The sequence below is a fragment of the Loxodonta africana genome, chromosome 8 (assembly GCF_030014295.1).
Source record: "Loxodonta africana isolate mLoxAfr1 chromosome 8, mLoxAfr1.hap2, whole genome shotgun sequence".
Lineage (NCBI taxonomy): Eukaryota > Metazoa > Chordata > Mammalia > Proboscidea > Elephantidae > Loxodonta > Loxodonta africana.
The window spans coordinates 4,373,863-4,396,894 of record NC_087349.1 but is presented as its reverse complement, the minus strand read 5'-3'; the positions used below and the strand labels follow the sequence as shown (position 1 = coordinate 4,396,894).

Sequence of the window (23,032 nt, the reverse complement as noted above, 5' to 3'; positions counted from 1 at the left end):
GTCACTATCAGCTCCTTCAACTATTGTCCCAGTTATCGTGACCAAATTACTTAAATTCTCAAACGAGATTTCCTTCCTTACTTGTAAAACATAGATCCTAAAAGAACATAGCTCAGAGAGTTGTTTGTAGAATTAAATGAGATAATGGATGACCCTCAGGTCAGGCTTCTTGGCAAATAGATTCTGAGGTTCTGAGATTTGCATAAAAATTACTTGCCGTTGACTCAAACTCATGACGATCGCTCGTGTATCAGAGTAGAACCATGGGTTTTCAGGGGCTGATTTATTTGGAATTAGATCACTAGGACTTTCTTTCAAGGTGTGTCTGCATGCACTCGAACTTCCAACCTTCCAGTTAGCAGCCAAGAGCCTTAATCGTTTGCACCACCACAGAACTCCAAGATTTGCATGTTGTTGTCAGGAGCCATGGAGTTGGTTCTGACTCATAGCTACCCTCTGTACACCAGAATGAAACACAGCCCGGTCCTGCACCATCCTCACGGTCCTTGCTACGTTTGAGCCCATTATTGCAGTCACTGTATCAATCTATCTCCTCGAGGGTCTTCCTCTTTTTTGCTGACCCTCTAGTTTACCAAGCATGATGTCCTTCTCCAGTGACTGGTCCCTCCTGATAACATGTCCAAAGTACCTGAGATGAAGTCTCACTGTCCGTGCTTCTAAGGAACATTCTGCCTGTCCTGGGGAGCTTGTTAAACTGCCAATTCAGTAGGTTTTGGTGCCTCCTGAAATCCTGTGCTTCTACCAAGCTATCTTGAGATGCCCATGCTGCTGGTCACATTTTGAGTACCAAAGGATTAGAAGACTGTGACAGGTCAATAATTGGTGTCCACTGGTAAATGTTCCCCCAGGAATGCTGCTGACCTGGCAGGATGATGATGCTGTAAGTGCCACTCTCAAGATGAGGCAGGTGGACGGATCTGGGCTGCATGGATGTCAGCATCACTACCATTCAGGGTCTTGCTGCATCAAAGCTGGCTGGGTCCCTCTCTTTTGTCCCCTGTTCTCTGCCTGCTTTCCAGGACACACCTTGCTGTAAACGCTGAATGGTCAGTGGAGCAGAAGAGAGAAGCCTAAGGCTACGCTCATGTCTATCATCCAGTTTCTCCCATGAACTTCACTCACACTGATCAGGTGAGATGCATACAAGTGCCTAATGAGTCACATGGGGACACCTGTGCTACCTGAAGTGCCTTTTTATTTTATAAGTTGACCCCTCAGTCCAAAAGAGCCGTGTGCCTCTTACTCCCTCTGAGTTCCCTTTAGGGGATTTTTCTCTCAAATCATCCAACTCCTGATCGCCCCAGGTCATTTCCACAGAGATGTATGTTGTTGTTTTTAGTTGCCCTCAAGTCAATTCTGACTCATGGCAACTCAGTGTGTGAAGAGTAGACTGCTCCATAGGGCTTTCAAGGATGTGACCTTTTGGGAGCAGATCAACAGGGCTTACTTCTGAGGCACGTCTAGGTGAGTTGGAGCTGCCAACCTTTTGATTAGTAGTCTAGCGTTTAACCGTTTGTGTGACCTAGGGACTCCTTGCATAGACTCACAGAGTTAGTAAAATAAGCCTGCTATTTTGGAGAACTCTGGAGTTATATTTGGGGGAAAAACTAGGGCAGAAACCCTCTACAACACTGCCAATACCTTTGCGTGTAAAATTCTACCCTATGGTGAGATCCTGTTTGGAGGAAGACTACAGCCTGGGCTGGAATGAGAGGTCCCATAAGCACATCTACAAGGAGACCTCTGAATTCACTTGTCCATCAGGGCGTTCAGGTTGTACACAAAGCACTTGAGGGCTGAGTCCCTAGAAATACTTCTGTACCTTTAATCGGTCCTCAGTAACAAATACACATTCATTCTCACTGAAAGGCCTGGAAATCTTCTTAACTGAGGTTTCTTTAAAATGTCTCAGTCTGGTTCAGAGGTGCTGTAGAAACAAGTGGAAGAGTGGATGTTGTGAGTCATATACAGATGCTCTCTCTCTGTGTATCACGCTCCTACAAGTCTCTAACGCTTCATGCAAGGGACCTGTGGATTTTCCTGACCACATTGTGGCCATCTACCTCTCGGATATTTTCAGACTTTCTCCACAAAATGTCAATTCATCTGATGTATGTGAGCTTCCTACCCCCCTGAGACCATGCTTGGAAATGTGCCTTTATGCAGGGAAACCTTGATTTATCGGACTTTGTAAGTAGAATCTTCTAGAAGGCATACATAGTCCTTGGAGTCACCGCTGTTTTGTAATTGTAATGGCAGATATGTCAGAGCCTATTAAGGATCTGTTTTGTAATGGCTCTCACTCCCCAAGGTAGCTCCAACCAACTCAAAGTGGCTTTCTTTTCTGCCTTATTTCAGTTCACCTGATCTGTAAAGCCACTTTGTAAAACAGCAGAAACGTCTAATGGTGTCAGTAGTGCTGCCCTGACCCCATAAGATCAGTTCCCAGGTTTGTTCCATCCATTGTGCCTTTTTGTTTATTGAATTCACTCTCCTGGAGAAGAATCATATTTTAGATGAGGAGTTTTGGTAATAAAATTTGCTTTTATGAAATGCAAGCCGTGTTTGAAAAGGCCCATTGCACCCATGTCGAACCAATGAATGCTGAAATCTCTTTATCTATCTATCCAACCATGGAAATTTTTAACTGCAGCAAGCCTGTTGAGCTGCCTGGTTACTTTATTTTTAGGAGACACAGCTTCACAGGGACTTTTGGGGTACAATACAGCCTATGGAGGTGCCAACAGGCATTGTTGTAGCTTCCAATCTTTTCAATCCTAAAAACACTGGAATAATTTTCTTGAAATTTCTCTGCCTACCTGTGATGGGTTGAATGGTGTCCCCCAAAAAGTTATGTTGAAGTCCTAACCCCTGTCCTGTGAATAGGGTCTCTGAGATGTTACCAGTTTGCGTGAAGTCATACTGGAGCAGAGTGGGTCCTAATTCTATGTGACTGGTGTCCTTATAAAGGAGAAGAGATGCTGAGACAGGGAGCCAGAGGAGGGATGTCATGTTATGCTGCAGCTGCAAATGAAGGAACGCCTGGAGCCACCAGGAACTGGGAGAGAGGCAGGAACAGGTTCTCCCTCAGAGCCTCAGAAGAAATCAGCACTTTGATCTTGGACTCCGTGCCTCCAAAAGTTGAGACAATACATTTCTGTATTTATTAGCCACTTAGTTTGTGGTATACTATTACAGCCATCCTAACACAGCACTCTTCTACCACATCTCTGTCATCTGGTCACCACCACCACCATCACTACCCTTCTGCTGCTCACTGGCCTTGTTAGTGGAACAGTCACTGTACAATCCTACCCAACACTTGGATCCTACCCACAGATATTCCGATTGCATTGGTGGGGTTCAGATAGCAGATATTTTTCAAAGCTCCCCTGGTGATTGTAAAGTGAAGGTAGGGCTGAAAACCACAGGGATGAACCACAGAGTGAAGCAGAACTTCAGAAATTTTCCAGGGAACAATAAAATCCACTGTGTCCTTGTTGCCGGGTGGTATTCCTGAAATCCCGGGCTTAGACTCGTGTCCTTTTCTTTGCCCCAAGTGATTCAGAGCATTTCCCTGCCCTCAAAGTCTCTGTTCAAATTCTGCATATGCCATCTATTGCTAGGTGGTGGTTGTTAGTTGCTGTCGAGTCGACAAACTCGTGGAGACCCCATGCATAACAGGACAAACGCTGCCCAGTTCTGGGCTGTCCTCACAATTGCTGTTATGCTCCAGTCCATAGTTGCAGCCACTGGGTATTTTGAGTGCCTTCTAACCTGGGGGGCTCATCTTCCCAGAACTATATCAAACAATATTCTCTTGTGATCCACTGGGTTTTTATTGTCTGATTTTTGGAAGTTGATCTCCAGGCCTTTCTTCCTAGTCTGTGTTAGTCTGGAAGCTCTGCTGAAACCTGTCCACCATGGGTGATCCTGCTGGTATTTGAAATGCCAGTGGCGTAGCTTCCAGCATCACAGCAACACGCAAGCCATCACAGCACAACACACTGACAGATGGTGGTGGAGCTTACTTTTACAGATGAGGAAATAACTGGCCCAAAGTTTGCACAGCTGGGCAGAGATGCAGCTTGGAAATAAAGCCCAGTCTGCTGAGCTTCAAAGTGGGGAAAGCAGAGATAATCCCTTTGGCTCTATAAAAACACAGAGAGAAAGAGATGGGGTTAGAGATATAGATCTAAATGAAATTGTTGTTAGGAGTGGCAGAATCAAGAACAACAACAACAACAAAATGACCAAAATCTGAGAATGATGCTTGGGAAGAAAGAAAGGCTAAGGTAACAATTCTGCACAATTTAATTGATTTTTTTTCTTTGTGCTCCTTTGTAACTGATTATTTATTTGTTTCTTTGAAGTTATGTTTTAGAAAGAGTTTCTGTTCAATCATTTCTACAGTATTCCTTAACAACCATACCGTTTCAATGCTATCTGTCTTTTTCTTGATACAAAAGGTTCTGCTACCTCACCGTGGCCCACTCTTGTAAAAGATTAGGGGGTGGTCCGGGAACTATTTAGGGAGAAGTCTTTACCAGTGAAGGGCCATCTCAGATGGTTGGAGCCAGCCTTCCGCATTGGGAGGGCGTGCCGAGGCTCTCTCCTTTCCTCCTTTCTCCCTTTCCAATGATGGCTAAGGTGCTGCAGGGCTGGGCAATGTTTTCCTCCGTTGTTGATGCGGTAGCCACGAGCCAGAGCTGACTCAGTGGCAACAAGCAACAACAAAACTAGGCTAACAGCACAAAATCTTTTTAAAAAAACGTTTTAAAAATTAACTAAAATAATGTGTTTTAAATAGCCACCTTTTAGGCCTGGTACATAGAATGTGACTTACAAATATTAGATCATTTTTTCTTTTTCCTTCCCCCTCAATTCATGTTTTGGCATTAATTTGATTTCACGCTGCTGAAAACCGTTTCCCTAACCAAAGCTACTGCTTGGATCTGCTTTGCTCATTCGGTTGCTGAAACTTCTTTCAAGGATAAGCTAATGACATTTATCTTACTCTTTTAATTTTTAATTCTATAGGACACCAAAAGCTGACTATACAACCAACATTCAGGAATTAGTTATGGAAATCATACAAATATTAACATAACTTGTTTCTCCTCGCTCCTACTGTTCAAACGATTTACAAAAGCTCACGCGTCTGCCAGAATGGATAGAGACATTAGTCCAGCAACGTCAGACTGTCTGGGAGTGTACGCCTAAACCACATCTCATGCCCACCACCATCACCAGAAAAGAAGGAACTGTGTCCTTGTTTGAGGGTATTTGCAAATTAATTTGAAATCCTATAAAAATTATCTTGGTGTTCACCATGACATCATCTATATTTCAGGGCAAATTTATTTCCACTTAGAAATGGAACACTAACTAAACTAATCACAGGAGTTAAATAAGCCACTAAAAATGTAACAAAAACTTAAAAAAAGAAAAACAATAACCATTGAATTGACACATTGGCCCCATGTGTGTCGGAGTAGAACTGTGCTCCATAGGATTTACGACGACTGATTTTTCGGAAGTAGATTGCCACAACGTTCTTCTGAGGTGCCTCTGGGTGGGCTTGAACCTCCAACCTTTGTGTTAACTGTACCACTCACGGGCTCCTCATAAAATTTAGGCATATGAAAATATTTTGAAAGCACAGAGGAGAAATATATCTGCTATCTCCAGATGATATTTAACACTCACCGGCTTTTTAGTACTCAGCATCTGATCACTGAAATACACTCATTTATCTACAGTGGAACTGGCATGGGTCTATACTTGGGGCGTCACATGTCAGTGTACAGAGGGGCCTTCAGGACTTCCCATCACACACGTGTGAACATGCACACGTGCACACTTCAGCCAGCTACTCTGGTTTGTTGGGATGAAGATACAAGTCCTTGAGTCACTAACTCTGTGGACCTGTGATGCAGAACTGCAGGAAGTCTTGAGGCTAGAAGAGGAGACTTCTTTTCAGGTAAACATTACCTCAGCTGTCCCCTGCTGCTCTTGTGAACATCATTTCTGCATATTTAAAGTTTATAGCAGAGCACAAGCTTCAGAGTTTCTTTTCACATCCAGGCTTTATGGCAAAGCCGCAACCACACATTAATATAGCATAGCTGCGACGCATTTAAGCTGTCATGAAGTCCAGGCTCTTCACATCATCACTTTTGAAGGTCGGCATCACATAGAAAAGAGCCATTTGTGCTGGATCACCAGGGTGATTTGTAATACACATGGTAATAAATATCACGGTATATTTCATTTTTATATGTTTTTGATGAAGAGGTAAAAGTGCATCACTCACCGTTGCTTTTCACAAATTGCTCATCTGCTTGGAACGGGGGTAAAAGAGGCTGAAGCTAAATGTTATTTATCGAGACATTACCACTCCTCACTCACTAAGCTAAAATGAGAAGGGGTGCCAACGATATTGCATTTACAGTATTGATTTCCCCGGCTTGCCCTAGGAGACTCCGGCATGTGTATTCACGATGAATGTGAGGAAGTGGAGTTATTCTGAAAAGCATGGCTTCCTTTTTCATTTTTATTTTTTATCATTCTGATAACGCACATCGTTTTGAAATGTAATTGGAGATGTCTCCCAGATGTCACTTCGCCTGCTTCCAGGGGGTGCCTGACATTCATGCCTACACAGAAATGTTTAGGTGCTTGTGTGTGTTAGTGTGTACATTAGCGTGCATGTCAAGTTCTACTCTGCGCACATGGGGTGACCATGAATCGAAATCAACTCCACGGCAGCTAACAGCGACAGCAGCAACACTAGTGTATACGTGTGTGTGTGATATAAGTATTGTTTCTGACAGTAACAATGTTTTAGAGGAACGATGCTGTGGCTCCATGTTTCTTAATGGAGGCCACCACCTTCTCCTCTTTGTTCCCGTTGGACTCCCCCGCCCCACCCCGTGATCATTTGCCTCCATGCTCCCCTAGCAGAAAACGCACTTCCCTATGTTTGCTAAGCTCAGTCTCTTCCTTTTTCTCATTTAAATCCTGCCCATGACAGCTTCTTATGCAAAGTCACTTCCAATATCCTGTTTCATTCCTCACTGAGGAATATCCCCCAGGAGGAGGCAAATAGTATTCAGGACCAGTCCTCTGATAGACATGAGGGAGTCAGGTTAGTGAGCCCCAGTGCAGGAGCCAGGAAGGCTTGGGAGGGAGAGGCTTTTAGGTGCATCCCACGTTCCACCTCTGAGCTGAGCAGTCTGCTGGCAGGCCCCACTTCCTCTTCACTCCTCTTCCCCCAAAGCTGAACCACTGAATGAGCAAGATCTCTGCTCGGTCTGGGAATCTAGACAGTCCTTCAGGCTTCTCCCTCCTTTCCTTTCTTCCCCTCAGTTCCCAAACCAGCTGCCTCCACCAGTTCCCACTTCTTATCCTAGGTTTTCAGAGTTTCCTTCTTTTATTAAGAACGACAGGAGAGTGAGCAGCGATGGTCTTCCCTTAAGCAGAGTATCAAATTCTCCAAACATGTTTAAATATAGCGTCAACAGTTATGAACATGTCATGCCATAGAGAAGAATTAACGCCACCTACAGATCGCCCCGTGCCAACAGCGGTGCTTCAGTGATAGGATTCTCGCCTTCCGTGTGGGAGACGGCGGTTCAATTTCCAGCCAAGCACTTTATGTGCGGCCGCCATCCGCCTGTCAGTGGAGGCTCGAATGTTGCTATGATGCTGAAAGGTTTCAGGGAGCTACCAGACTAAGCCAGGTGAGGGAGAAAAGTTTGGTGACCTACTTCTGAAAATCAGCCAAAGAAAACCTTGTGGATCACAACAGCAGCAACCCGGTCATGGGAATGACACAGGACCAGGGAACGTTTTGTTCCATTGTTCATGGAGTTGCTTTGGAGTTTTCATTGAACTTTTGATTAGCATGATCACTCTTGAACCCCTTTGATATAATACTAATACAAAAGCAAGGGAGTAATAAAGAAAGAAATACACTTTCTATCTATACATTTTGAAACAGAATGAGGTTTACAGCCAAGTACAAAAAGCTCATCACATAAGAATGCATACTTTTAATTACTAGGGTTTTAGAAAAATAGAATTAGATTATATATTTCTAACTCATGAAATGAGAAATTTTCGGAGAAATATGGTCACATCTGTGCTCATGCACTTACGTGTCCAAGTCTCTGTGTGGTTTAAGAGTGGGACCCTCATCTCCACCATGAATAAGCTATCTTGGTGCTACTTGCAAAGTTGGAATTTCCCAGTGCCCCTTCTGAATGCATCATTGGGAAGACACACGTTGGTGAGTCCAACAAATACACAGCTTCCGAAGTGCAAAACAGGACCCCATCCAGAGACGAAGAATTAACGGAATGGAAAATTAAATCTCTTATAGCTCATTGACCCGATCAACTTTATGATGTATGTGGTTGTTCCATATAATTTTGAACACTGAGATTAAACACAGTAGAATTTTATTTTTAGAAAAGCATGTGGACTGCACTTTAGTAAAAATTTAAGAAGCAACCCTCCTGCTGAATTAGTGCATATCATCTCTTTCTTCATTGATCAGATCAATGCACAGTTTGACAAGCTAAGAGGGATAGAACAGGGACACAGTAGTTTTTAACAGCCAGATCCTCCTGAGAAACTTTTCTAGGGGTTGTTAGCTGGTTGACAAGGGTATTGCCTGTCTGACACTGTTGACGTGCTTCAATTCCAGTGTCTTATGTTATTACCAGAAGGCATGGTTAGTAATGCCACATATACTAAGCAAAGCAAAATAAATAGAGACAAAAGCCTTAGGGTCTTTAGTTGAATACAGGTTGGATGTGTGTGTTAGGTATTCTGGCTGTACCCCTCATCCCCCACTCAATGTGATATTAAGCTATCTCAGCAGACAGATGGTCCCCATCACACCTCAGTTTTTCAGGTATGGGCAGCACTTGACCGAACTCTCTTTTGGTATGATGAACTTGGTGATTATATGGTCTTAATTCTGTCAAAATGTCTGTGATTTTCACTTTACATCTCTTTCCCACTGTTGTTGAAAAACAAATATACATCAGTATCTTAGCTTCCTGTGGCTGCCCTAACAAAATGCCACAAACTGGGCATCTTTAAAGAACAGAAATGTACTGTCTCACAGCTCCGGAGGCCAGAAGTCGGAATTTAAGGTGTCAGCAGGATCATGGTCTCTCTGTCAGTGCCAGCGGAAGATCCTTCCTCATCTTCTCCAGCTTCTGGTAGTCCTGAGTGCTTCTAGGTGCTCCTTGGCTTGTAGATGCATCTTCACCTGGAGGCTGCCTCCTCCCCTACTCTTCTCCCCCCATCACCCGTGTGTCACTCCACTCGGATGGGATTAGGACCCACTCTACTGCAGTATGGCTTCTTAACTGGTAATGTCTTCAAAGAATCTATTTCCAAACAAGGTCACAGTCACAGGTATAGGGGTTAAGACTTCATCATATCTTTTTGGGGGTCACAGTTCAATCCCTAGCAATTAGCTATTTCTTTTACCATTTCTCTACTTTGTGAAACGTGCCATTTTCACTAAGACTACTCAATGATGAATCATTTTTGCTACCAGAGGCTAATCCTGAGTTCAGTGCTGGCAAGACTCTTCCACTCATGCTTTCAAATCCCTCATTAGCTCCTTTTTATCTATCCTGATTGGCTCATGCCTGAACATTTGGTACCATGTTTTACGAGTGGGTGAAGACTATGTGTTATGGGTCAGTGCCTACTCTGGGGCTCTCTTGCCCTTCTGTCCTCCTTATAATGGGACAGGTTGGCATGGTGACACTCTGTGAGCTAGCCCAGCTAGCCTCTCTTGCTTTCCTTCTCTTAACATTGCCATATGTTCAGAAGATAGAAGAGCCTGTCTCTGTAAGAACTGGCCACCCTCTTTGCATTAAACTTCTGCTTTATGGTCCCTGATACTGTATAGAAAAGTCTGATGGAGGTACACTTTTTCAGGTGCAAGTGGTTTAGATTCAGATGGGAATATACCAAAGAGCCTCCCTTATGTCTTCTGAGCCACACTCTGAAATTCTGGTTTTACCAAAGCTTGACATTGGGGTTGGGAGGTTCTTGTTGGTAGTTTAGCAGGTTCTGGAAACAGGCCACTCGGGTTTGGATTCTGGAACTACCACTTACTAGTGTGTAACCGTGGGAAATTTACTTGATTTTGCTTTTAGTTTCTTAACCTACAAGATGGGAACAACAATAGTACCTGTCTCATAGGTGATTGTGAAGTTCAGGTGCATTTTAAAAGCCTAGGCCATGGCCTGACCCATAGTACAAATTCCATACATATCAGACATTGTTAGTACAGTGTTACTTTGTTTCCCATTGGCTATTGCTACTTCTGTTCCCTTGGCTTTTAGTCAGAATCCCTGGAAAGAGGAGAGAGAAGCGATAAAATTATCAGAAACCACCCGAATCCTACAATGGGAATATTAAAACAAAATGGAGGGTAAATATAAAGAAATTTTTCCAAATCAAGTCAGATAAGATGATATGCAATATTCAGTTGATTCTCATTTGAATCTGGGAATTTTTTTATTCCATCTGTGATTTCTTCTATTACCCAGTGATTTTTAAGCAAAGTGTTATTCAGTTTCCATGTATTTGATTTTTTTTCCTTGCTCTTCCTGTTATTAATTTCTACTTTTAGTGTGTTGTGATCAGAGAAGATGCTTTGTATTATCTCAATGTTTTGGATTTTGTTGACGGTAGCTTTGTGGCCTAAGACATGGTCTATTCTGGAGAGTGTTCCACATAAGTTGAAAAAGAATGTGTACTTTGCTGCCGTTGGGTGGAGCATTCTAGATATGTCTATGAGGTCAATATGGTTAATTGTGACCTTTAAATCTTCTGTATCTTTGTTGAGTTCCTTTTTAAACGTTCTGTCCTTTACTGAGAGTGATGTGTTGAAGTCTCCTACTATTATCGTGGAACTGTCAGTTTCTTTTTTCAGTGCTGTTAGAGTCTGTTTTATGTGTTCTAGAGCCCTCTCATTGGGTGCATAGATATTTATTATGGTTATGTCCTCAGGGTGGATTGTCCCTTTAATCTTCAGGGGCCAGGGGCAGTACAGGGCAGGGTCTTGGAAACCACATTGGTGCCACTTGGTGCAGATGGACAGGTGGGAAGGGAGAGGATGTGGTGTGCAGAACTAAGTGCATGAGAGAAAGAAGAGGGAGACATAAAAGCAAAAAAAAAAAAAAAAAAAAAAGAAGATGATGGAAAATAAATAAATAAAATGGCAGCATGTAAAATTCAGCAGGTGGGCATGGGGCAGACCTGGAGAGCCCATGTGCTAATGGCTCTCCAGTGGAGTGGTGTGGCTCGGCCTGTCAAGAAGGGCTGTGGGTGGCATGCAAGTTTAGGTGGGCAGGAGAAAGGAAAAAAAAGAAGGGAAAGAGAGAGAAGAAACCAATAAACAAACAAAACTACAACAACAACAAAAATAATATTGTGTAGGGGAACCAGCCATTGAGGACAGGGCAGAATTGGGGTGGCAGCAAGCTGATGTCTCTTTTGCCAGGTGGCACGGCACGGCCCATCAGGATGGGGCTGAGGCAGCACAAGGCCTTGGTGGGAGGGAGAAGGAAAAAGGAAAAGGGGAAAGATGAAGAAAAATTACATGGTGCTAGGTGGGTGAAAAAAGAAAAGGAAGGAAGGATGACAGAGAGAAAAAACTGGAAAAAAAATAATAAAATAAAAAATGACATGGAGGGAGCCTGCTGGCAGAGGCAATACAGGCCCAAGGTGGTTGTGCACCCATGGCTCGCTAGCTGAGCAGTGAGTCCATCAAGGATGGGAGGGAACAGCACATGGAATAGCTGGGCCAAAGAAAGGAAAGGAAGGAAGGGAGAGAGAGAGAAGAAAAAAAAAGGTCAAAAAACAAACCAAAAAAAAAAAAAAAAAGGCACTGAAGGGGCTGGCCAGTGGGGGCAGGGCAGACCCAGGCTGCAATGAGCTAGTGTCTCTCTAACCAAGTGACTGTGGCCCATTGGAAAACAGCAGAGGTTACATACAAGGAAGAAGAGTAGAAGGAGGGAAAGCATGTATCCTTGGGTACTGGGTGCTCTGTCTCCTGTTGGGACCTCCGTGATGTTGCCATCCCATGCCCCCGTCTGCATTCCATGGTAGCTCTAGTCCAAGATGGTAAATCCATGCCATGTTAGCTGGTAGGGAACCTTTACTCTGTAGCTTTCCTAATTCTCTATTCTCTGTCAGTTTCTTATTCCATTTGATGCTTGATTGAGTCTTTATTCTTTAATTTGTTGCTTAGGGTTCCAGGATTGATGTTTTTATCTGTTTTACTTAGTTTTTCAGGTCTTTGCTGCTGAGGGACGGCATAGTGCTTCTGTCTATAGCACTATGTTGGCTCCCTAGTTTAATCTTCCTTGTTTGGCTTTGATATAAGGGCAATGTTGCCCTAATAAAGTGGGAAGTGTTCTCTCCTTTTCTGGCTTTTGGATAAGTTTGTATAGAATTGGGGTTATTTCTTTTTTAAATGTTTGGTGGAATTCAACAGTGAAGCCCTCTGGGTCTAGAATATTCTTTGTAGGAATATTTTTAAGCATAAATTCATTTTAAAAAGAAATATATGGCTATTTAAATTGTAGATTTCATCTTAATTGAGCATTGATAATGTATCTTTTAACAAATTTGTGCATTTCATTTGAGTTTTCAAATTCATTGACATGAAGTTTTTCATGATACTTATTTTATATATGTATATAGTTGGCAAAGAATATTGACTATACCATGGACTGCCAAAAGAATGAACAAATCCATCTTGGAAAGGGTACAGCCAGAATGCTCCTTAGAAGTGAGAATGGCAAGACTTTGTCTCAAATACTTTGGACATATTATCAGAAGGGTCAGTTCCCGGGGAAGGACATCATGCTTGATAAAATAAAGGGTCAGTGAAGAAGAGGAAGACTCTCAACAAGATGGACTGACACAGTGATTACAAAAATGGGCTCAAGCATAACAATGATTGTGAGGATGGGGCAGGACTGGTCAGCATTTCATTCTGTTGTACAGAGGATTACTATGAGTCAGAATTGGCTCAACAACACCTAACAACAACATTATATATATATAAAAAAACCATTATATATACATATACATATATATATATTTAGGTTTTGAGTTAGAGTGCGTTTTTTATTACAAAGAAAAAAAAAACTTCAGAAATCTTAACAAGGGAAAGGAATATTTCACACTTACAAAAGACGCCAGAATATAAAACACAAGTGTCTGTTTTCAGTCCTGTCTCCATCTCCTCAAAGATCAGAGATAACGTGGAAGACATTGAAGCAAACAAGCAATTTGGAAAAACAGAAAAACTTAGAAACCCTACAAATGATTAGAACCTAAACTTTATTTTGCTTTAAAAAATTAAAAAAAAAAAAATCAAAAGACCTGTTTTAACACATGCTACTCTCACCAGAAAATAACCCAATAACCTGTTGCCACTAACATAAGTTCACCAGCCAATTCATGCTTCTAAACCCCTGAGTATGTGTGGAAGTACATGTGCGTCTTATAAACTTTGTAAACCAAAGCCATGGGACTCAGGTGACTGCTGCTGGTAACCTGCTTCCACCTACTAACAGACCAGTTTCTACTCCCTTCTAAAGGGCAGGCACAGAGAGAGCCTGAAGTGGTAATGAGGGAATGTTACAGATTGAATTGTGTCCCCCTGAAATGTGTGTTAACTTGGGTAGGCCGTGATTCTCAGAATTGTGTGGCTGTCCTCTATCTTGTGAACCCATGTGATTTTTCTATGTTGTAAATCCTACCTCTATGATGTTAATGAGGCAGGATTAGAGGTAGTTACGTTAATGACACAGGACTCAATCTACAGGATTAAGTTGTATCTTGAGTCAATCTCTCTTGAGATATAAAAGAGAGAAGCAAGGAAAGAGGAGTGGACCTCATACCACCAAGAAAGAAGAGCCAAAAGCAGAGTGCGTCTTTTGGACCTGGGGTCCCGGAGCCTGAGAAGTTCCTAGACCAGGGGAACATTGATGTCAAGGATCTTCCCTCAGAGCTGACAGAGAGAGAGCCTTCTCCTGGAGCTGGTGCCCTGAATTCTGACCGCTAGCCTCCTAAACTGTGAGGGAATAATCTCTCTGTGTTAAAGGCATCCACTTTTGGTATTGCCTTTATAGCAGCACTAGGTAACCAAGACAGGGAATTAGCAGTCCCAAATAGCCAACTTTTCAAGCATTGCCACTTCCGTCCCTTCTCAAAGGAGATCCCTACTTCTAACAAGACTGCTTGTATCCAGTTTGTCTCCCAGTGGCTCCTTTTCTCTTTTAGGGAAAACATATATCCACAGTTATAATTTTTATTTCGTTTTTACATTTAAATTAAAAAAATGGAGAACCAGGCTGTAAGAACTTCTTCTCTTAAGGTAGGGACATATCTATCAGTTTATTATGAGTTTAATCTTCAGGCCAGGGCTTTATAAGCAAGGGCATTGGTCATGAGAGATCAAAGGTATTTTCCTTCCTAGTCCCTCCTGTCCTTCTCTCTTAATTCTCACCATTAATGTAAAGTTAGTTATACTCTTTTTAATAAATGGAATTTTCCACCAAAAGGAAATCCTAATCTAACCACAGAACAAGTCAGGTCCTCCCCCTTCAGCTACCTCAATGAAAAAGCCCTTCCCTCCTCCCTTCATAAAACATGCTGTCTGTGCAGACAGCTGTGCCTACTGGAAAAACACAACTGATTAATGGAAGCAGTGGTTATGTTTCCCCATCCCTGTGCCCCCTAATGCACTATTTCTCAGTCTTCAGAAAAGCTTCAGTGATAGAGAAAAAAGGGGGTGGGTGTGAGGAGATTAAGAACTTGATTCTTCTACCCTGGCCCAAACAAAGAAAGTTATTGCCTGGGCATGAGGAATAAAAAAGACTGTGATAGTCTGCCCTTTTAGTTACAGCTAGTAGGAGCAAGTGGGAAAGGGAGTGGAAGTGGGATGAAGAACTGGGGGGCAGGGTGGGTTTGATGGCTGGAGATCTAGTCCACCTAGTTTTTATATTGGAAGGGCTCATCGATGATCTCACTGAAGGAACATGTGTGTATGAGGGCTTCTGTCACCGAGTGGGGGTCACAGTTGGCAGAGGGGTGATAGTCTTCAAAGAAACCCTTCTTCTTCTGGCCAACAGTTGGCGGAATGAGGTTGCTGGAACCACGGTTGGCCACACTAGCAGAAAAGTCCTCGATGCTTGAGGTTTTTCGGAATTCAGTTAGGTGCCGGACATCGTCCAGGTAGATGCTGGACATCGTCCAGGTCTCCTTTGGGACTGTAGGCGAGGATGTGGTACTGGTGCCCCTTGCTTAGTCCCTCAATGAACTCCTCAGGGTACTTCAGACCATTCTTTTCTTTCACGGCCTTGGAGTTGAAGTTGGTATGGCAGCCTGTGTTAGTCCAGTTCCCAGGGTTGGGCTTAGATTGAAGGTTGCCGTCACTCCAAAATCTTCACATACGTGGTACATGATGAAACAGGTCACCTGTAGCTGATCTCCCATGTCAATTTCTTCACAGAGTCCTACCTGGAACTCCCACTGAGTGGGCATCACCTCAGCATTCATCCCCCCATTCTTGCTGTTGATGTACAAGCAGACCTGGTAGTGAGCCCCCAGGGTACCTGCCATAGGCTTTGTCTTCTCCCACGCCACAGTATATGGACCTTGGGGCCCAGGAAAGCCATTGGAAGGTCAACCAAAGGGATGCCCGTCTGTCCCCATGAGGGTGTACTCCTGCTGCATTCCAAACCAGGGGTGCTGGTTGCTCTCCATGCCCGTTATTTGTTTAAAGGTATGCCTTAAATTGGTCTCTGCAGGCTTTCGGTTGTACTTGAAGACTTCACAGAACACGAACTTAATGGAGTCCTCCTGGAAAGGGTCCTGAAACATGGCAGTGGGGATGAGATACATGTCATTGTTGGAGCCTTCAGACTGAAAAGTACTGGAGCCATCAAAATTCCACTCAGTCAAGTCTTCTACACACTTGGGCTCACAGTCCAGGGTGCGGGTCTTGCAGTATGGACCTTCTAAGGTGCCATTGATCCACATGTTCATGGCTTGGACTTTGTTGCCCTGAAGCAAAGCCATGTGCACCTGCTTGATTATTTTGTTCAAGTGGAAACTTACTGAGGTGTCTGTAGTGGAAGATACACTGGGTGGCCAGCAGGCTGAAGGGATGGCAGGCCTCCAGAGTGAGGTAAGGAGAGGAGAGGAGGGCAGTTGTATAAGTTGGACACTTTACTCCCATTCTAGGCTCTGCTACTCATTATATTTTTAATGTTTGTAGAATCTGAAGTGATAGACAAAGTGATAAAAAAAAAAATTATTTATTATTTATTTATTTTTTTAGTCCCTCTTTAATTTGTGATATTAGAATAATCATGCTACTTTCTTTCTTTTTTGAACATAAGTCTTGCTAGAGTTTTATTCATTTTAAAGATTTCTTCTAAAGAACCAGCTTTTGTTTCCATTGATTTTCTTTATTGCTTTCCTATTTTCTATATCCTTAATTGCTGTTCTTTCCTTTGATGTTTCCTTTTTCTGTTTGCTTTGGATTTAATTTGATCTTCTTTTTCTAATTTCTTAGGGTGGAAGCTTCGATCATTGATTTAAGATCAGTCTTATTTTCTACTGTAAGCATTTATTGCTATGAATTTTCCTGTAAGCGTTGCTGTAGTTTAATCCAATAAACTTTAAAGTGTTGTGGTTTCATTTCTTTAAGTTTAAGATACTTGGTAATTCCCCTGTATTTCCTCTTGGACTTCTGTGTTATTTATGTTGTTTATTTTCCACATATTTGAATTTTTTTTTCTATATCTTTCTTTCATTGACTTTTAGTTTAGTTTAATTGTGATCAGGGAACACTCTTCGCATGTTTTCCAGTCTTATGCCCAGTGTACAGTCTATTTTTGTGAATGTTTTATGTATACTTGAAAGCTATGTATGCTGTGGGTTTTGAATGATATACATAAATATCAATTAGATCAGGTTGGTTATTATTCAGGACTTTTGTGTTCTCACTACTTTTCTATTTTTCTATCAGCTATTTTTTTTTTATGCAGAGAGGAGTGTTGAAATGTCCAACTAAAATTGTTGATTTGTCTATTTCTTTCAGCTCTAGCTTTTATTTTGAATCTATGTTTTTTGGATTCTAAACATTAGTTTTTTTTTTATATCCTCTTCATGAATTGATTGCTTTATTAGTATGAAATGTTCTTTTTTCCTGTAATATTTTGAAAACTGTATTATATTAATTTTATCACTTTTTTTTATTTTTATCCTCACCGTATTCTTATATATAAAGTTTGTTTCTGGTAGAAAACATATGCTTGTTTCTAGATTTTTAATTCATTCTGACAATTTCTGCTTTTTTTTAACTCAGTGTTTAAGCCATTTATATTTAATTATCAATATGGTTTGATTATTTATAACCAGTTTATTGTTTTCTGCTTGTCCCATATGCTGTTTGTCTCATTTTTTCCTCTTCATTCCTCTTTTCTAGTGTTAATTAAATCTTTTCTTTATGTTTCTATTTTGTGTCTTATTAGTTATATCTCATTGGTTCTCCTTTTTCTTTTTTTTTGTAGTTTTTTCTTTAGAATGTATATGTATATACATAATCTTTATATACACATACTTCTAAATATCACTTCACATTACTGAAAGATATTTGCACAAAATATACTTCTATTCATACCTCAAACTTTTATACTGTTTTTGTCATAGGTTTTACCTCTAAATATGCTAAAATCCTCACTATATATTGTTATTTTTGCTTTAAACAGTGGGATTCTTTCGAGTGTCCTTTTAATCTTTTTGAGATTGGTCTACTTTTCCTCTCCTGTTATTATACCAGGTGTTCTCTCAGTAACTAGGTTTATACTCACTGGCCAGTAAGTCTCCAGACCACCACATTTTTTTTCAATCTGTTGTATCTTTTCTAATTGACTTTTTGGTATTAAGCTGCCACTCAGAGAATAAAATCCCTTGTTGGTTATTATCTGTACAGATATCTGTTTAAATGCACACACCTTGCTCTTCTGACCGTTACCTGGAATCACTTTGGTTCTACATGATGTTTCATAAATGTCCCCTTAATTATAATATGACTCATTTTTTTTAACTGGGCAAGTTTAATTATACACTAGAGCTCATCAAACATTGCACCTAGTTTTTAATCTATCATAAGACCCAGTGTGACCTATTCCTAAGTTGTTAAAATCTTAATAATTACCATTTTTGAGCAGTTTTGTTTTTGTTATTATAAAAGCATAACTAGGATATTCAAATATTGAATTAGAATTAAAATACTAATCTACTGCTATTAGATAAGTATTGTGGAATAGATATTTGCAGGCATTTAATGCTTGAGTATAAATTCATATTATTTTAGCTCTACGAAGAGTGAATTAGTTTTTCTAAAAGCGCTGAGCACATTGATTTGAAAATTTGTACCTTCTCCTGCAGCAGCTGCAGTAAAACACTTCATTGTATAAAAGTCAAGAAAAACATTACCTGAAACTGTCTTTAAATGAGGTAATTTTTCATTTAAACTATAGGCAGGCCATAAACTGTTGGAGGTCACATTTACCATAGGACTCTCGATCAGGATTTAATTCAAATAGACACCCCAGTTATATCTGGGTATCTTGTTCAACCTGACCATGATTAATGTAAAACTTTTTTTTATTTTCAATATTTAATATTTCTAAGGTAAATTATTTCCAAGGCATTCTGAACTAGCATAGCAGCAGGAATACAAACAAAAATAACACAAGATTAATTCTATTATGGCTGAATCTGATTCTCCTTGGTACATGAAAACCACACAGGGATGCCTCATAAAACTGCCATGTTGTTGTCGCTGTTAGTTGCCATCCAGTTGGCTCCACATGCATGATGATTATGTATAACAGAATGAAACATTGCCTAGTCCTGTACTACCTTCATGGTTGTTGGTATGTTTGAGTCCATGGGGCCACAGGTGGGCTCCATGAAGTCCACTTTGCACCCAGAAGAAGCTAAAAAGAGCAGCATGATTTGTGGCAGAGGAAATTAAGGCACAGGGAAAATCCGACTTTCAGTTCGAATTCTGCATCATAATAGCAAGGAGTGCAACGCATGAGTGGAAATGAGACACTCATGGTGACTGCAAGTGCAACTGTGAGCCTCTCTCCAGAGAGAACTGAGAACCTGAGAAGCAATTAAAAACGTGCAGGCAGATTGTTTACATTACAATTTAAATATAATATTTGGACATCTCTTGGGGCCAAAGATGGAGGAGAAAATCCTTCATATCTAATCTTCTTGGTTGTATTTGGCTAATTCCTCATTAGAATGTTAACCCATTGCCTTCGATTCTGACTCATAGTGACCCTATAGGACAGAGTAGAACTGCCCCAGGTTTCTAAGGAGCAGTTGGTGGGTTCGAACTGCTGACCTTTTGGTTCTCACCTGTAGCTCTTAACCACTGTACCACCAGGGCTTCTGTTAGAATGTTCACCCAGTGGCTTTTTTCTGCTGCTGGGAGCCTGATATTGGGTCCTCGTATACTCTAATAATGGGGAAGAAAGGACAATGCAGGTATTTTTCTCTAAAATGATGATGGAACTTTATGACTTTTGAGTAAGAAAACTCTGTAGGTATGGGTCAGTTTATCTGCTATCACGGGAGGTTATTTTGACACTATTAAAAACTGTCAGATAACTTTTTTTTTGGTACTAAGATTAGAAATATGAAATTGTTAGTTTTTTAAATAAAATATAATTTGAGGACATAATTCCTGATACACATCATTTTAAATTTCTGGCAAAATCCCTTCAGAGGGTCTTGTGATGCCACAAATTACATCCAAGTTCTTTGTTTGAATTTCAAGCCTGGGTTGTATGATTTCATTCTCTAATTTTCTTTATGTATCTTAAGTTCCAGTAAAGGAGCTGATCACTGTGTCTGCACTTGCCCTCTTCTTGCCTCTGCCTAAGCCATTCTCTTCCTGTATCTCCCCTTCTGAGCTCCGTCCTCCTTTCTGCTCACACATGAACTTCTTCAAGGGATCTTCCTGATACTTCTGAGCATGGGGTGGGGAGGGGGAATTATCTATCACTTTCCAGAGTGCCTTTTGTGACAGTCTATCACGGGTCTCATTTTATTCTAACAGAACTTCCGTTTTCGTATCTGCCACAGTGGTTAACTCGTAGTAGGAACTCAGTGAATATATTTTGAATGAAGGCTAAGTAAGCTGAGAAAGAATATGACACAGAAAAAGAATAGCATTAGGACTATATGGGCAGAAAGCACTTCTCTCGGTTTCTCAGCTGTCCTAGAACTAGTAGTAAAATTTTTCTTAAAGGGACAAAATAATTCCATAATGCCTAGACAAAAACATAAGTGGTTATGGCTCATCTCTGAAAGGGAATGGATTTTTAAACATAAAAGCAAGTTCTAAAGGAAAAAAATATATGTGTGAAAAATTTCAAAAAAAAATTGTATCAAAATATCATAAACAAAATAAAGGAAACAAAAACAAATTGGGAAGAAATTACACTAGATATGGTATTGAGATAATATCCTTAGTATAAAAAGCCTTTGCCCAGTGAATTTAGGTGACTCACTTTTACTCCTGAAGCGATAACTGTCCCCAGGAACATGGGATGTACGATGTAATAATTTGGGCACCACCTTCATGGCTCAGAGGAACACCAGTTTCCCTAGAAAAACGTGGGTTCACAAATGTAGCTGGATTGTTATAAAGTAGGAATGGATTCTGAGAATGCAATCAATAATTTCTCACCACAATGGGTTTGTGATGGATTTTCAGCATCTTTTCTGTTATTTTCCAGGTTTCAAGGTTTTCTGTAATAAATAAGAATTGTTAGCTTTTTGAGTGGAAAAGGAGTTCTGTGTGTATGTATTACTTTTAAGAAATAAAATAAACTCTACTTCATGTGAGGGCCTCCACAGGAAAGGGAGAATGAATCTCTTAGCTGTAATAGAGACAAATCAACTTGACCTCAAAGGCACCCAACAGAGACTGTGAAATTGAGCTGAGGGTCGAAGTCTCCAACACCTTTTCTGAGATGCCACCATCTTTCCTGCTTCTCTCACCAAGCAGTCTTGAAGAAAACAGTGTTTCTTAGAGAGAGACATTTTAGGATGAAAAACGTAATGATCCAAGCATAAGCTAAAATATAAGGATCTATATTTGAGAATCCAGCTAATTAACATCAGTATAGCTGTGGGGAACCCTGAAATCATTTGGGAAAGATTTTATCTTGCAAAGGACACATGAAATTTTCTCATCATTAGTCTTCTTTTGTTTGTTTGTTTTGGTCTTTGGTTTTTGAAAGCCACTTAAACTCTGGGGACTTAATTTCTTCATTCCTTAAACAGTAGTTGTGTTAGCTGATCTTTGAGGTCTGTCCTCTTCAGATCTCAGATCTCCAAACTTCTAAATGCTGTGTATTATGTTGAGTCCTCCTTTTCATGTGAAGAATAGCTAACAGAATATCTAATAGAAGCAGGAGAAGAAATACTTTTCACCAGATTGTTGATAATGTTCCCTAGGCTGGTGGTTGTTGTTAGGTGCCATCCAGATGGTTCAACTCAGAGCGACTCCATGTACAACAGAATGAAACACTGCCTGGTCCTGCACCGTCCTCACAATCATTGCTATGCTTGAGCCCATTGTTGCATTCACTATGTCAATCCATCTCATTGAGGGTCTTCCTCTTTTTCACTGACCCTCTACTTTACCAAGGGTGATGTCCTTCTTCAGGGACTGGTCCCTCCTGATAACATGTCCAAAGTGTGTGAGACAAAATCCCTCCATCATTGCTTCCAAGGAGCACTCTGGCTGTACTTCTTCCAAGACAGATATGTTTGTTCTTCTGGCAGTCCATGGTATATTCAATATCCTTCACCAACACTGTAATTCAAAGGCATCAATTCTTCTTCAGTCTTCCTTATTCATTGTCCAGTTTTCACACACATATGAGGCGATTGAGAAGGCCATGGCTCGGGTTAGGCATCTTAGTCCTTAAAGTGACATCTTTGCCTTTCAACACTTCAAAGAGGTCTTTTGCAGCAGATCTGCTCAATTCAATGAGTCATTTAACTTCTTGACCCCAAGCTTCTGTCATTTTGTCAGACTGTGGTGGCTAGTATGCTGTTGTGATGCTAGAAGCTATGCCACTGATACTCAAATACCAGCAGAGTCACCATGGTGGACAGGTTTCAGGGGAGCTTCCAGACTAAGACAGACTATGAAGAAGGACCTGGGGGTCTCCTTCTGAAAAATTAGCCAGTGAAAACCTTAGGAAAAGGGTAGTACAAGATATGTGCAAGCCGTCTTTCCTTGAACATCTCACTGGTCTGCAAACAGAAATAATTAAGAGAGTGTCTAACTTTCAGTTTTCAAGTCTTTAGGTCTGCAAGCCTCTTAGTAAAACAGGTATTTTTAGAGAGAAGACAAAAGTTAAACTAGCAAGACAATTTCAGGTAACTTTGCAAATATTCTCTCTCTGGTCTGCACTCTGACATTTTTTCAGACTAAGCACATAGAGTTGTTGCCATTTTCATTATAGTGCTTATTACTGCAGCCCACAACCTTAGGGTTTTATGAGCATTTGTGCCCAAACCTTAGTATTTGAGCAGCAGTAATATATATATATTTTTCTTTTCATTTTTTAATATGAGTACATCTATTCCTCAAGTATTATATGGCAGCATAATTAAAAAAAAATCACCCTGGTACACTGGGAATCATAATTATGCATCATTTCTTGAAAAGAGCTTTCTAATTCTTTCCAAGCAATTTAAAGCATAGTAGTAACACATTTAAGAAAATTGCTCTAACTCTAGATAATTTGAAAAATAATTATGAGACTCTTTACTCATTGGTGTGTGGGAAAAGCCTTTTTTGGTAAAAGATGATCAACTTTTCATTTTCTTTATCGGGGCAGCA

General features: G+C 40.8%; 1 pseudogene; it reads right to left on the bottom strand.

Moving 5' to 3' along the window:
* Positions 1 to 13,998: 13,998 nt before the first annotated feature.
* On the bottom strand, positions 13,999 to 18,109 carry LOC111747828 (glutamine synthetase-like; annotated as a pseudogene).
* Between the last annotated feature and the right edge of the window lie 4,923 nt (positions 18,110 to 23,032).